The 15,857-nt window shown below is 39.7% G+C and overlaps 1 protein-coding gene across 1 annotated transcript in view; it reads left to right on the forward strand.

Annotated features, from left to right (window-relative positions):
• Positions 1–15,857, forward strand: part of LOC127626820 (proto-oncogene Wnt-3) — a 39,677-nt gene that overhangs the window by 1,007 nt on the left and 22,813 nt on the right. The window lies entirely within an intron of this gene.

Here is a 15,857-nt window from a genome sequence, read left to right on the forward strand (position 1 = left end):
TATTAAAACCATAATTCTTTAGTCATTTTCTCTTGACAGGTTGAGTGTCGTAATTACATTTTAAGATAAATTAATTAAGTAATTAACTATTTTAAACTTGCAGAATTTCATAGTGGGCTTGATAACAAGTATTACTAAAAAATAATTGTCAGTTTTCATTTGTTTAAATGATTCAGATTTAATATTATGCTAGTACTGTTAAATTGCTTATGTTCGGTAGGTTTCGCTACAGATTCAAAGGGATCATATTTACCTCAGAATGGTGCTGATATGTCATAGTTCCACTAATTACCCCATCCTCAATATGCCACTGACCTCACAGGGTTCTCTTGTAACATGAGTCTTTTCGCAAAAATATTTGTGTAGGCGTACGACAAAAGCCCCCCCTGGCTTATGATACAATACTTGTCAGAACTAATGTGCTTAAGTAGTCCCAGTTAGCATGTGGTCCCCGCTGCACTCTCGTTCCAAACCACCAGCATCTTCTGGTTTCGTTTATGGAGCGAGGGCTGCCAAACATGCAGTCGCACACATACATTTACACACACAAAGGCCACAGGGCTAAAGTATTAATATTTGCATGGCTTTACACCCAGAGTGTGACATTCAGTGCCATCAGACAACACTGACAAAGAGCAAAGGATTCTGTGTCATATTGACCCGTAGCTGTTCTCTCTAAAGATGTTTTTATGACAGTGGTGTAAGATTCACCCAGTGGCAATGATTAATCTTGTTGATTTGGTGACACCTTTGAAACAGAGTGAGAGAAAATGACAGCGTGAGTGACAGAGTGAGAGATTAAATACATACATGGGCTGAGAGACAGGTGTCATCCCATTTCTTGACTTCACCTGAAGAAGAGACATAAAAAGTCCTAATGTGTAATTTTTGCTTTATAAATCTGTTTCTAACTCTTCTAGTTTTGTTGGTGCAAACAAATGTATTGAGGTCGATTTAGTGATGATGCTTAATATTTCAATCAAACTAAATATTTCAGATGTGAGTTGAACAATTCTTCAGTCTGTGAAGGGGTAAAAGAAAACTTGTGTTCACTGAAATGGATTGATAGAAAATAGTTTGTACACTGTAAAATTGTGAAAGGTTTTTAAATCTGATCGGAACCTTAGGAATTACTTTTGTTGGTTTAACCTAATGTAGTCAGATTGATTCAGTCATATGAAATCATATTTTTGACTTTGAGGGAAGAAAACTGTTAATTTATATATTACCACATTTTTGCCTGACACTATATTTCTACTGTGTAGCAAGAGATAATATATCTACTGCACTATAAAAACATTTAGTCAGATAACCTAAAAAATGTGCTTCATGTGGTAACATCTAAATGAACTTGAAGTTATAAATAAAAGCTAAAATATACCAAAATGTACACATACTTTCATTTCAGTAGCAAGATCAGTAGTTTTATCTGAAGTAGGGGTTAGTTCAAATTTTAACAACAATTAGGTTTAAAATGTCAATTTCACCAATTTTATTGTACTTTCTCCTCCAAAATCTGTTCATGTATTTTGCGCCTACCGCAGTATGTAGTCATAAAATTATATGCGAGTTCTTTTCTGTTTTCAGATGTACATCTTACAAGTTATAAACATAGTATTTTGTGAGTCTGAGAGTTCTGCACCCTGTAATCAGTATGACTTTTGTATTTTCAAGAGTCAGTCAAATCAAATATATATCTTAGAAAAAAATGAAAAAGAGAAAAAATGGTTTCCTATTGAATCCTCACTGTTAAATCTCCTAGAATCTGAATGGACTATGAGCAGCCTTGCAATAATCAGACCAATTTATTTCCTAATCTTTTTCAGCAGCTTAGCAGGCCACTAATATCTGTCTTTATCCTCTCAAGATGAACTCATTAAGCTTAGCCCTAAGAAGGGGGATCTATTGAAACCGATCAGCCTGTCTAGCTTTGTTCAATTTCACGTGAATTACAGATGATGAGCACGCTCAGACACAATCAGCAGTCAATCCAAATACCAGACAGAAAGGAACAAGGTATTTGTGGCTTCTTCCCACAACAGCACCACTAAGCTACCACCCATTCAGATCCAGCTGGCTGTTTGCACTGATGTTCATCTGCTATCTATCAGGACTTCAGTTTGGTTACAACACAGCAGTTTAGAAGAGGGCTGACCCTGAATGATCAAGTCACGGCTTGCCCTATTAACACTTCCCTTTTCAGTAGCTCTTATTATCTGTAACCTTACTGAAGTATCAGTCAAAACTGTGGAAGTAGACTGTTAATACTGCTTAACACCACATGAACTCACTTAACACTTTATTAAGAACACCTATACACCTACTTATTCATGCAATTATATGATCAGCCAATAATGTAGCAGCATTGCAATGCATAAAATCAAGCATATACGGGTCAGGAGCTTCAGTTAATGTTCACATCAACCATCAGAATGGAGAAATGAATGTCGACTGTGGCAGGAATGTTGGTGCCAGAAGGGTTGGTTTGAGTGTTTCTGTAATCCACTGGGATTTTCATGCACAACAGTCTCTAGAGTTTACTCAGCATGGTGCAAAAAACATACAGTAAGCCGCAGTTCTGCTGATGTAAATGCCTTGTTGATGAGAGAGGTCAATGGATAATGGCCCGACTGGTTGGAGCTGGCAGAATGGCTATGATAACTCAGATTACCACTCTGTACAATTGTAGTGAGCAGAATAGCATCTCAGAATGCACAACATGTTGAACCTTGAGGAGGATGGGCGACAACAGCTGAAGACCACGTCTGGCAATTTGTTAGGACCTTAGTGTTTGCTAATAAAGTGCTCAGAGAGTGTACACTTTTAAAGGAATAAATAACACAAAAAGGAAAGTTCTGTCATCGTTGTATGATTTTCTTTGTTCTGTAAAATTTATAGAACAATGTCCAAGCTGCTCTTTTCCAAACAGAAAAAGTGAATGGTGACGACTATGGCTGCACGATTTGGACAAAAATCATATTGTGATTATTTAGAAAAATGTTGCGATTGCCTTTTGAACTGTGATATCACACAAACTACACCAAAAAAAATTGTTTTGCTTATTTTTAAGCTACTCATTTCAATTTCATAAAAAAATTCCATCAAATTAATGACTGACTGACTGACAATTTCATTTTAAGTAAATTTGTAATGAAATTAAAATGTGTAAATCCTAAAATATATATATTTTTTTTGTCGTAGCTAAGTGATACGGTTTGGTTTTGCTCATGCTCTTCTGCCAATAAAAAGACTTAAGATTACTCTTAAAATGAACCAAACAGACCTTTTTCGCTACAGTCAAAAACAGTGAAACAAAAATAAAAAAAACACATTATTTTTTATGTTTTCTTCATATTCACATTGCACCTGGCCATGTGTACCTGGTTTTGCCCACTATTCATCAATATAATGTTTTTGGAACCCAGTCAACATGAATATGATATCATTGTAATGTAATATTTATCATTATTTTAATTATTATTCTTATTATCATTATAATTATTATTATACGATAGTAATATATTGAGCTTTTTTTATAATATAATCAAGCTTTTATTTTGGCGGGAATTATATGAACACCTTAAGATTTTCTGGTTGTAGCAGATTTCACAACATCTGTATAATGTGCTGCTCGTTTTAACATCTTTGTCCACAAATTCTCAAATTTTATTTGTATATTATTTGTATATTAGCTGCCAAAAGGGAAATTAAAGTGAATCTGGAGCTTTAAATATAACACGTTCAGCGCACATAAGCAGACAGAACTGAACTCAGAGCACGAAATGTTGAGGTTGTGGGCACAGAATTGCTGTGAACAAACTGTAATAATGCACTAACACAATACAGACCAAACAGAAAAGGAAACATAAACATTGACGTGAGCAGGGCGTGCAAGCTATTTATTTATTAATTGAAATTCGCAGCCTTTTGCAAAAGGTCATATCACAATTTAGATTTTTTGTTCTTTTTCGATTAATTGTGCAGCAGAATGCAGAAGACAAACAGAAGGCTACAATATCTCATCCATTTTCCAACAAGAAAAATGCTGTGTGTACATCCAAGACCCAAAAGCACCTATAGCTGTGACATTGTACCTACCAAGCAGGGTTGTTTGTGAATGTTCAGAATGGCATTTTGAATGTTTAATTATTTTTTTTTGCATTATTTGACGAAGATTTATACATTTTGATCCAAAAAAATATGAAATACAAAACCGGGTACCTCTAGCAGAAATACAGTTTGCAGCATAGTGAGGTCCTGTGACCTAACTATGTTGTATATTAATGATTTTAACTAGGCTTGGTTCCATATTTAGACCTATTTATCCTTTGTATTTTCTACTTCTTTTATTACTAACTGTGACAGATCTCTTGCTCTATTTATTAAGAAGGAAGCGGGAGCCGGATAAACAATCCAATGTGAGTCTTTTTATTTACAACACTTTATCAGTGTAACACATGATCTAATGGCTTTTCAGCACAATCAGAATCACACAAAATCAGCTTTGTACGTTACTCTCTCTCTCCTCCGGCGGTTTTGACTGGCCTTTTTTTCCAGCTGTTACAGGTGATTCCCACAGGTGACAATACTTACCGTTCTTCTTCTCCCGGCCTCGCTATCCATAGACATCGCTTGGCCACGGCCACATCACCACATACTCCCATTGCCCGACACTATCCAACAGGCCGGATAGCTCCCCGGCCTGTCCCTTACTCCCCCCGACCTGTGGACCACCTCAAACTTAAAAGGCTGGAGAGCTAGACACCAACGGGTAATCTGCGTGTTGGCATCCTTCATGCCACTGAAGTAGTGTGTGATCCAAACAGAGGGTGAAATCACGCCCCAACAGATAGTTTCGGAGGGTAAGGACCGACCACATGATGGCCAAACATTCCTTCTCTATTGTGCTGTACCTAGTCTCCCTCAGTGAGAGTTTACGACTAATGTACAGCATGGGATGCTCCTCCCCCTTGACCATCTGCGACAGTACCACTACCAACAGTGAAGTCAGGAGAGTGCAATAACGGCCCACCACAAAGTGCAGCTGCTGACACAGCTCCGTCCACTGGACCGGATCTGGAGCCCCCTTTTTAGTGAGATCAGTCAGCGGACTGGTGACGTACAAATGATTAGGCACAAACCTATGATAATAGCCAGCCAGCCCCAGGAACTGTCTCACCTCCTTATTGGACTTAGGTCTTGGGCAGGCTGCAGGTTTTATCAATTTGGGGTCACAATTGCCCATGACCCAAGTGGAAGCCCAGATACCGTACTTCCACCCTATCAATTGCACATTTCTTTGTGTTTGCCATGAGTCCCGCTCATCTCAACCACCTCAGGACAGCCCTCAGATGCTGCAGGTGCTGCTCCCATTCATTACTGGAAATAATTATATCACCCAGAGAGCCAGCAGCGTAAGCAGCATGCAGTCTGATGATCAGGTACATGAGCCGCTGAAACGTAGCCGGGGCCCCAAATAAACCGAATGGAAGCCCCACAAATTTGTGTAATCCGAACGGTGTGTAAAATGGCATCATTTCACAGGACATGGGAGTTAAGGGGATCTGCCAATATCCCTTTGTTAAATCCAGTGTCAAATAAATGCGAGCTGCGCATAAACGATCGAGCAGTTCATCAATCCGAGGCATTGGGTATGCATCATATTTAGACACTTTTCTATAATTCACACAGAACCAGACCGAAGCGTCATTCTTCGGAACCAGCAAAACTGGGCTACCCCAGTAACTGTGGGATTCTTCTATTACCCGATATCTGGCATGGATTTTAATTCCTCCTGAACCACTTCTTTTTTATGTTTAGGTAATAGGTAGGAACTAGGGCTGCACCAAACGATTATTTTATTTAAAAAAAATTGATTTGTCGATTAATCTAATGACTAATATCAAATATTAATTCATTTTATGCTCGTTTCGAGGACAACACCACCGCCCTTGCGGAGAGAGCACTCGCGGCTGACGCTACAGAGGTTGATTCACTCTCCGTCTCTGTTGTGGATGTAACCCGATCCTTCCGACGGGTGAACATCCGTAAAGCCGCGGGTCCAGACGGCATTCCGGGCCGCGTCAACAGAGCGTGCACGAATCAACTGGCTGGTGTTTTTACGGACATTTTCAATCTGTCCCTCTCCCTGTCTGTAGTCCCCACATGCTTCAAAACATCAACCATTGTGCCTGTACCGAAGCAAGCCACAATCACTTGCTTAAATGACTGGCGTCCTGTTGCTCTGACCCCCAACATCAGCAAATGCTTCGAGAGGTTAATCAGAGATTACATCTGCTCTGTTCTGCCCCCCTCTTTGGACCCATTGCAGTTTGCCTACCGCACAAACCGCTCCACTGATGATGCAATTGCATCTACACTACACACTGCTCTCTCCCATCTGGAAAAAAGGAATACATATGTGAGAATGCTGTTTGTTGACTACAGCTCAGCATTCAACACCATAGTGCCCTTCAAGCTTGATATGAAACTCTGGGCTCTGGGCTTAAACAGCTCGCTGTGCAGCTGGATCCTGGACTTCCTGTCAGGCAGACGTCAGGTGGTTAGAATGGGCAGCAACATCTCCTCATCACTGACCCTCAACACTGGAGCCCCACAGGGCTGTGTTCTCAGCCCCCTACTGTATTCACTGTACACACATGACTGTGTGGCAACACATAGCTCCAATGCCATCATTAAGTTTGCTGACGATACGACGGTGGTAGGTCTGATCACTGACGATGATGAAAGAGCCTACAGAGAGGAGGTGCACACTCTGACACGCTGGTGTCAGGAGCACAACCTCTCCCTCAACGTCAGTAAAACCAAGGAGCTTGTGGTGGATTTCAGGAGGAAAGACAGAGAACACAGCCCCATCACCATTAATGGAGCACCGGTGGAGAGAGTCAGCAGTTTCAAGTTCCTCGGTGTCCACATCACTGAAGAACTCACATGGTCCGTCCACACTGAGGCCGTTGTGAAGAAGGCTCACCAGCGCCTCTTCTTCCTGAGGTGGCTGAGGAAGTTTGGAATGAACCAACACATCCTCACACGGTTCTACACCAGTGCTGTAGAGAGCATCCTGACTGGCTGCATCACCGCCTGGTACGGCAATAGCACCGCCCACAACTGCAAAGCCCTGCAAAGGTGCGAACTGCCAGAAACATCATCGGAGGTGAGCTTCCCTCCTTCCAGGACATATACACTAGGCGGTGTGTGAAAAAAGCTCGGAGGATCATCAGAGACTCCAGCCACCCGTGTCATGGGCTGTTCTCACTGCTACCATCAGGCAGGCGGTATCGCAGCATCAAGACCCGCACCAGCCGACTACATGACAGCTTCTTTCCCCAAGCAGTCAGACTGTTGAACACTTGATCTATCACGATCAATAATTAGCACTGCACTTTATTCATCTATAATCTCACACTGGACTGTCAACATATTCTCCTCAATATACTACTTCATATATATATATATTTCATATACTCCTTACTTATTGTATTGTATATTGTGTATTGTATATTGTGTGTATTGTTTACTGTACATTGTATATAATTATTGTGTTGTGTAAGTACGTGTACATTTGATATGTAAATTGTGTTGTGTAAGTATGTTGTTTATTGAAATTGGTATATGTCTCGTCACTGTCATGACTGCTATGTTGCTCGGAACTGCACACAAGAATTTCACCTACTGTTGCACTTGTGTACATGGTAGTGTGACAATAAAGTGATTTGATTTGATTTGATTTGATTATTATATATATATTATATTATATTATATTATATTATATTATATTATATTATATTATATTATATTATATTATATTATATTATGCAATAGTAAAATATGTCACACATTATTTCTTCACTTTCACACATTATTTTAAGGCTCTCTGATTAACTCACAAGCCCTTATTTCTCATGAAGGAAGACTTTGAGATTCTGTTTCTTGCATTTGATCATCTCCACAAAATAGAGCAGGGCATCTCCTCTGTCTCACTGCATGTTATAACACTGCATGAATAAACCCACAATGACCACGGATATTTGATATTTCATGGCCATAAAGTGAAACTGGAGCGCTTTGCGTTCACAAAACGAATCCGTTTATACCTTGTTTATATTTTCGACGAAGTTTTGCGTGCTCATTAGAGCGCTTGAGAAGTGGTTCATCTTCACACACTCTCAAGAGAGTTGCTGTTGTGACGTCCGCGGTGCGGTTCACTGAGATGTTTGGAGTTCAAGTGAATGAGACACAAGTGCTTTTTCCTCCACGCCCACTGGCGAGTGAAATGTTAAATTTTACTTGCCAGTGGATAATAACAGACGTTTTTGGTTGCATAGTGCGAAATTTACTCGCATATGGGAGTGATTTACTGGCAATGTAGAGGGCTGCATGGCCGTTTAAGTAAACAGAAAATCTAAAACGACCAAATAACAAAATTAGATGACGCATGGTGTAAAGTTACGTTAGCAGCGGTGCAGAAATTACTTTTAACATGGGGGGCGATGAGGAAACATTTAGAAAATATATTTTTAGTGACTACTACTAACAGAAATACTATATCATGTTTGGGTGGTGACAAAAAGTAAACAGGACTTACGGTGCTGCCATCTTGACAAGCGATCCAGGATGCTTTCGCTTCAAGTGTTCGTTCATGGTGGTTGTACGGCTGTGATAAGCCATTTCCAATGTGCATATCTTACACAGCACCACATCATTGGATCTCCGGCTAAAATACTCCCATGCTTTAGATCACATGGGCAAGTTTTTTTAGCTGCAGTTTGTTCTTCTGGGAATCCATGCTTAAACCGGGTGATGCATTTTAATTATTCCATTGCGACGCACCAACGCATGTTATGCAAATCAACGTATTTCTGTAATCGATGACGTCGATGAATCGCCCCAGCCCTAGTAGGAATGACTGCGTACCACTACCCATGGGATTTCGATATGGTGCTCTATGAGATCCATACAACCAGGAAGAGGCAAGAACACGCCGGAGAATTCTCCTTGCTACCTGGCATCTTCCATGACTTGTGATGGTGAGAGGTTGTCTCCGCAAGTGACCGGGGTGACTCGATCAGTCGCTTTTAAGTTCACCTCCAGCCTGAGCTCCTCCCTCTCCAGAACCACCATTGCCAAAGTCACGGGGACCACCTCTCTCCACAGTTTTAGGAGATTGAGGTGGTAAATCTGACGTGCTCTGCCTCTATCCATTCGTTAAACCTCAAAATGGATTCCCCAGCTCACTGTGTGACCTCAAAAGGTCCTTGCCATTGGCAAGTAATTTAAAGCTCGATTTGGGGAGCAATACAAGGACTTTATCTCCCAGAGTAAATTCCCATAGCCAAGTACCCCTATTATACAGCTTCTTCTTGAGCCTGGAGCAAATTCTAATTAATTGCCCCAGTGTGTGGAGTTTTGCTTTTAGGTCCAGACCTACTGAATTTAGTTTTGGCTGTTTGAAGGTCCCTCCTACCAATTTTCGCATAGGACGTCAAGCATACCGCAGGGTCAACGGCCAAACAATAATTCAAATGGAGAGAACCGCGTGGAGGCTTGCGGGTCCTCTCATACTGCAAATAATAGGGGCTCGAGCCACTTGTCCCAATTTCGAGCATCTTAGTGCACAAACTTACAAATCATATTCTTTAGTGTCTGATTAAACCGTTCAACTTAGCCGTCAGTTTGGGGGTTGTAAACGCTGGTCTGAATCAGTTTAATCCCCAATAATGTGTACAGTTCGCTTAGTGTACGTGACATAAACATAGTGCCCTGATCAGTGAGGATTTCTTTTGGAATCCCCACTTGGGAGATTATTCTAAAGAGTGCCTTCACAATACTTTGTACTGAGATGTTGCGCATAGGCACTGCTTTCAGATATCGCATTGGGTAACCAATACAAAGCGACAAGGTCCATGCCAATTCTTCCTAAGGTGACCTCGCTCCTCACAATGGCACTTTTGGGGTGGCTGCCGGATTCACCATCTGACATTCACGGCATGCCGCACACCACCTGTGAACATCCCTGGGAATTCCCAGCAAATAGAAAAGGGCCATCAGACGGTTTAGTGTTTTTTCCTGCCCTAAGGGACCCACCATCGGATTATGATGAGCTGTCTGGAATAGCATTTTCAAATGGCTGTTCTGTACAAACAATTGGTTTGTATCCTCCTTTGTCTGAATGTCCTGCGTCACTTGATACAACCGATCCTTAATGTAATGGGTAAGAGATGGGCAAGGAGGAGGCGGTAACAAAGTTTCTAACTTGATTGACAAGAGTTTTTTTCTTTCTGCCTTATTTTGTTGTCATTATGAGACACGTATTCTAAAAGTATTATAACACAACTGTATAAAGTGTTGATGCTGACTACCACCCTTGGAGTCAGTAGTTCGAATTGTGTGCAGAGTGACTCCAGCCAGGTCTCCTAAGCAACCAAATTGGCCCGGTTCCTATGGAGGGTAGAGTCACATGGGGCAACCTCCTCATGGTCTTGATTAGTGGTTATTGCTCTCAATGAGGAGAGTGGTAATTTGTGCATGGATCGCAGAGTATAGCATGAACCTCCACATGCTGGGAGTCTCCACGTTGTCATGCACGAGCCACGTGATAAGAAGTGTGGATTGACTGTCTCAAAAGTGGAGGCAACAGAGACTTGTCCTCCACCACCCGGATTTAGGTGAGTAGCCTCGCCACCACAAGGACCTACTAAGTAGTGGGAATTGGGCATTCCAAATTGGGGAGAAAAAGGGACAGTGTTAAGTAAATGTATTCAGAATACAGGTGATTGAAAACATAACTGGTGCTGAATAAAGTTACTTAATTATTTTGTTTTCTGAATATATAACGACATTACATGTATTACATTCCAGCCCAACCCTGGTGATCACAGCTGTGAAGACTTTCCGTGAATAATGACTTAAATTTCAGTCTGTGTAACACACAAAGATATCATATGGTTTCAGAAGACTTGGAATATAGTACACAAGTCATATTTTACACTTTTATTGATGCTTGTATAGTGTTATAGTTTGTGCTTGTTGGAGCTTGACAGTCACTGGTTACCATCAACTCTCATTGTATGAAAGAATATAGCTCTGATATTCTGCTAAAATCTCCTTTGGTGTTCCAAGGGAAAAGATAATTTAATAGGGGTGGGAATAAAATGAGGATGAGTAAATGATGACAGCAATTCCTTTTAAACATATGATTGTGTAAAAGCTGAATAGAACAATATATATGGTTAAGATTTGAGCTGCTCTTTTAGCTGCCATAGCAAAGCAAAGCTTATATGGCTTGCATTTAAGGACTTGTCAGGAAAGAGCCCTTTCAGATTAAACGCATAAACACATAACATAAAACTCTAATTCTGAAATAAATACATTCAGAAGATTCTTTTGGAGGGAAAAGCCATGAAGGAGATAGCACAGGGAGGCCAGTACGCATTCTGACCTGCTCTAGTGTCCTGCTGGCTTCAATGAGACTTGACTCATCACTGCGAGAGAGGAATGTCATTATACACCCTTCATTCCAAACCCCCCTGCATGTCAGCCAGTGTCACTGCTTTAATGATACAGCAAGAAAATCCACCAGATGCAATTCAATAGAAAAAGATCATGGATGTTCAGGGATAATGGGGGCCACTTAGGAAAAGGAGGGTGGAATCAGATAGCCAGATCAGAGGAATCTTACTTTGGAAAAGTACTGCTTCAATATTTGTAGCAAATCAATAGTAAAATACCAAAAGTTGTGTTGCACATTAATGGTTTAAAATCTCCCAGTATCAGAGTAGTCAATGATTACAAGAACATATGGAGATGTTTTCACATTTTTAGAAGCAAGTTATAATGTTACTGGAAGTGCTTATTCTGAACACATTAAATAATTAAATCAAAATCAGATTAGAAAAGAGGAAGTAAAGCTACAAATCCATGTTTGTCAGCCATAAATCTAAGCGCCATTCACTCGGAAACCTGTTCTGCTGAAAAGAGTTAGACTAAGCACAACAGAATGAAACAAAAACATTAAAAACTATAAATGTGGCAGTAATGACAGAATGAAAAAACAGTGACACACATCACACAATCATTAAAGACATCCTTCTAGCATGTGTTTACACAAGAAACAATAATAAAATCAGCAGAGATGGACACTTGTTCTATGTGAGTGGCACTAAGTATCCCAACAAATCTTTACTCTGACTGACATACATGTAGAGAGTTGCCTTTTTAACCATGGATCATCAAGACCACCTGAGGTTATTTCAAATTTCATCCTTTTACACACACTCACGCGCGCGCGCACACACAGAAAACTTTAAATAGTGATAGCTGTTTTCTTTGAGGTTAACTTTAAGTAGATGTAGGCATTTACAATTTACAGACTTTCTCTTCCTGGCAAACAGGCCAAAAATATTGATGACTCATCTTTCACTCAGAGACATATCCAAATTTTGGTCCAAAAGATAATGTCCCTCCCCCTAATTCCACCTTTCTCTGACCTGCAAAATCAACTAGCAAAGGTTTGTGGTTGTGAGGCCATTAGTTACTTAAAAAAGAAAGAATGAGCCCATCGATATGTCCCACCCCAATTTCCATTTTCAATAGGAAATACATTAACACAGGAAAGAAAACTGTGCTCATCAAGTCATTTCTTTAAGCAATTAGGCCTACTGCTGGAAATCAGTAGGCCTAATTATACAAAAATTATACTTTTTACATAATTGTTTTTTATTTTACCATAAAATTACATGTATTGTCTTATTACATTTATTAGAATTTTTTACTGTATATTTTAAGGTAACTACACTTAGGGGGCTGGGTAACTCAGTAAGTAAAGATGCTGACTACCACCACTGGAGTTGCGAGTTCGAAGGCTGAGTGACTCCAGCCAGGTTTCCTAAGCAACCAAATTGGCCCAGATGCTAGAGAGGGCAGAGCCACTATAATGTGGTTTCCACTCTCAATGGGACACGTTGTGAGTTGTGCGTGGATAGCGAGGATAGCGTGAAGCCTCTATGGTAGTCTCCACGGTAACACGCTCAACAAGCCACTTGATAAGATGCACGGATTGACGGTCTCAGACGAGGAGGCAACTGAGATTCGTCCTCTGCCACCTGGAGTCACTACGCCACCATGGGACTTAGAGCGCATTGGGATTTGGGCATTCCAAATTGGGGAGAAAAGGGGAGAAATAAATAAATTAGGTAACTAACTGTTAACCATTTAACATTTTTGCTGTAACAACTTGCGAGACAATCAGGCTTCACTCGATTTTGTGGCAGGGACCACAAAACCTCTAAAGAGAATGTTCTACTTTAAAGCAACATTAATATTTCTTCTAAAACTGCTTGACAGCCAGGACATTATAAACAGCACTGACAAGTTAAAGAGACACTATGGTGTCAATTACGAGGCTTTTTAAATTACACATCATCATCCTTACTAAAGTAATTTTTACTGTAGTCACATTAATTGGTTACTGCTATAGATTAATATTACCTCTATTAGGGCAGATCTATAAGACTTTTATTACAACTGTGAAAATTGTTCTAAATGTGTTTAGGCTATTTTTTTTTTAATAACAAATACTACAGTTTATTTGTATGAAAAACGACATTAACCTAACCACATTAATGAGGAACCATCCATGATCTTACCTGTGGTTGTCGCCTTATTATTACAAATGGCACTTTTAAACAATGGAAGAACAATAGTAAACATTCATGAAGGCAAGTACAATTAAGAATGAAGGGGTTAAAATCTGGATTTCCATGAATAATGAGCTATTGACAAAGTTGTCCTGTTCTATCCTACTCCTGTTCCAGTTGGCCATTTTTGCCTTCAGATATTCTAAGAGGTGATTTAAATCATTAGGCTTGTGTCCTCCTAAACTCATATAATTTTCTTTCAAATAAAGTATGTCCAAACAAATGCATGCAGTTATAGTCCCCAATTACCTATATCAGTTTTTGTGGTGCAGGGGATTTTGGCTAGTAAAAATGCTGAGTGGCTAGTGATTTTGGAAACACATTGGTCGGTGAGCCAAAAGGTTAATGTCAAGCCCTGTTGCTAATCCCTGGTCAGGCTGCTGGATGGAATTGGAAAAATCTTTTTGGCAAAACCATAAACTTCTCTTACCAATCTGTGTCCATCTCAGTGACTCAAATGGGTTTTTAGAGAGCTGGGGAATGCATCACAGCTTTAATCAAAAATGTCAGCTGGCTTAGGCAGGGAGATCCGATGGAGTCAGTGTTATTAGTCCTCTCTGGCTCTCTGACAGTTCCAGTAGTTGAACAGTGACAGGCGGCAGCTCCTGGAGACATATCTACTTGCAGTAGGGATTTTTTGGAAATTTTTGAAAATTGCAGCTGCAGAGCCACACGTCAGAGACAGCTTCCGGACAGTTGTGCCAGGCATGTCAATCTAACATCTCTGGTATCGTTTGTGGTTCTCAATATCACTTTAGATTCTATTAAACTTTATTGTCATTGTGCAGAGTACAAGTACAGAGCCAATGATGACATTGTAGAGAAGGAAAGCTGTTTCTTTGCCATTGCAAGTTGGATTTGTTAATAATTTCATTTTAGAACATGTTTCAGCAAATCAGCTTTCAAAGTAACTAGTTAAACTAAATCTTTTGGAACTACTGTTACTTCCATCATTATTTTAGGCAAGGGTGGGTACCTCCCACAAAAAAATTCAAAGGGATGCCAATCAGAAATCTAGACAACATGAAATGTTCTAAGCCTGTGCATCATCTTAAGCATTTGAGGATTGGCTAGTTAGCCCTATCCAGTTAGCCCCTGCTGGTATATGCGGTAAATACACCATTATGGGGACAAAAGTAGCTATGTATTCAGACACTATATATATATATATATATATATATATATATATATATATATATATATATATATATATATATATATATTTATTTTTTCTTTGCCAGCTGAGCAGCTGCCATTGATATGAATTAGAATTCTAATATATAGTTCTTTCGAGGTCGGTTGGGGATTTTTCAGAAAGGACATGTGTTTGAAGGATTGGGGCAGTATAATTCAGTGGTTAAATCAGGTTATAGTTAGAAAAATGGCTGAAATGTCAAAAATCTGTTCACCCTAAAACTGAAGTGGCATATGGTACACCCCATCTACTCAGCTACCGATACAACACAACTCCCATCAAAGATCCAATTACAAAGAATGAAGCTGTCAACACTGAAAATTTTCAGACGCTTTGCATGTTCTGAGAAGCATTTGTGTACAGTGCATCACTGTTTTTAACAGTGGTGTTCTAGTTTTGTGCATTGTGTTGCTGGCTTTCAATGTAGATGGGGTGTCATTAGGAAAAGAGGAAGAACAGTGAGAGAGAAAACAGGTTTAAACATTTGAAAAAGCTTCTGACATATTTTTATCTGATAAGCCCAGAGCAGTTGAACTGCCAAACAAAATTGTGGCGGGAAAAATCCCTTACTGTTGACGGAGCTTGTGTTCCTGTTCTGACAGAATGAATGAGGAAAAGCCCCATCCTCAGGCTAACAACCCGTCTCTCAATTTTTCTTAAGGACACTTAAAAAAGCTTATGGAAAAGGAGCCCAAGTCATAATAAGGAAACTGACCAAAATTAAACAAACATACAATTAAACTGAAATGGATACAACTCATTGAAAAAAAAATCCAATAATATTTTGAAAATTCATTTGAAACTTTCCATAAATAATGTTAAATAAAACTCAAAAAGGAAAAACACACTGTATGCACTGAAAAATAGGGAAAGCAGCTATTTTGAAAATACTAAATCAGTACACTTGAAATCATACAATTTTTTTTGATTTTTCAACACAGTAATCA

Source organism: Xyrauchen texanus, chromosome 33 (assembly GCF_025860055.1).
Source record: "Xyrauchen texanus isolate HMW12.3.18 chromosome 33, RBS_HiC_50CHRs, whole genome shotgun sequence".
Lineage (NCBI taxonomy): Eukaryota > Metazoa > Chordata > Actinopteri > Cypriniformes > Catostomidae > Xyrauchen > Xyrauchen texanus.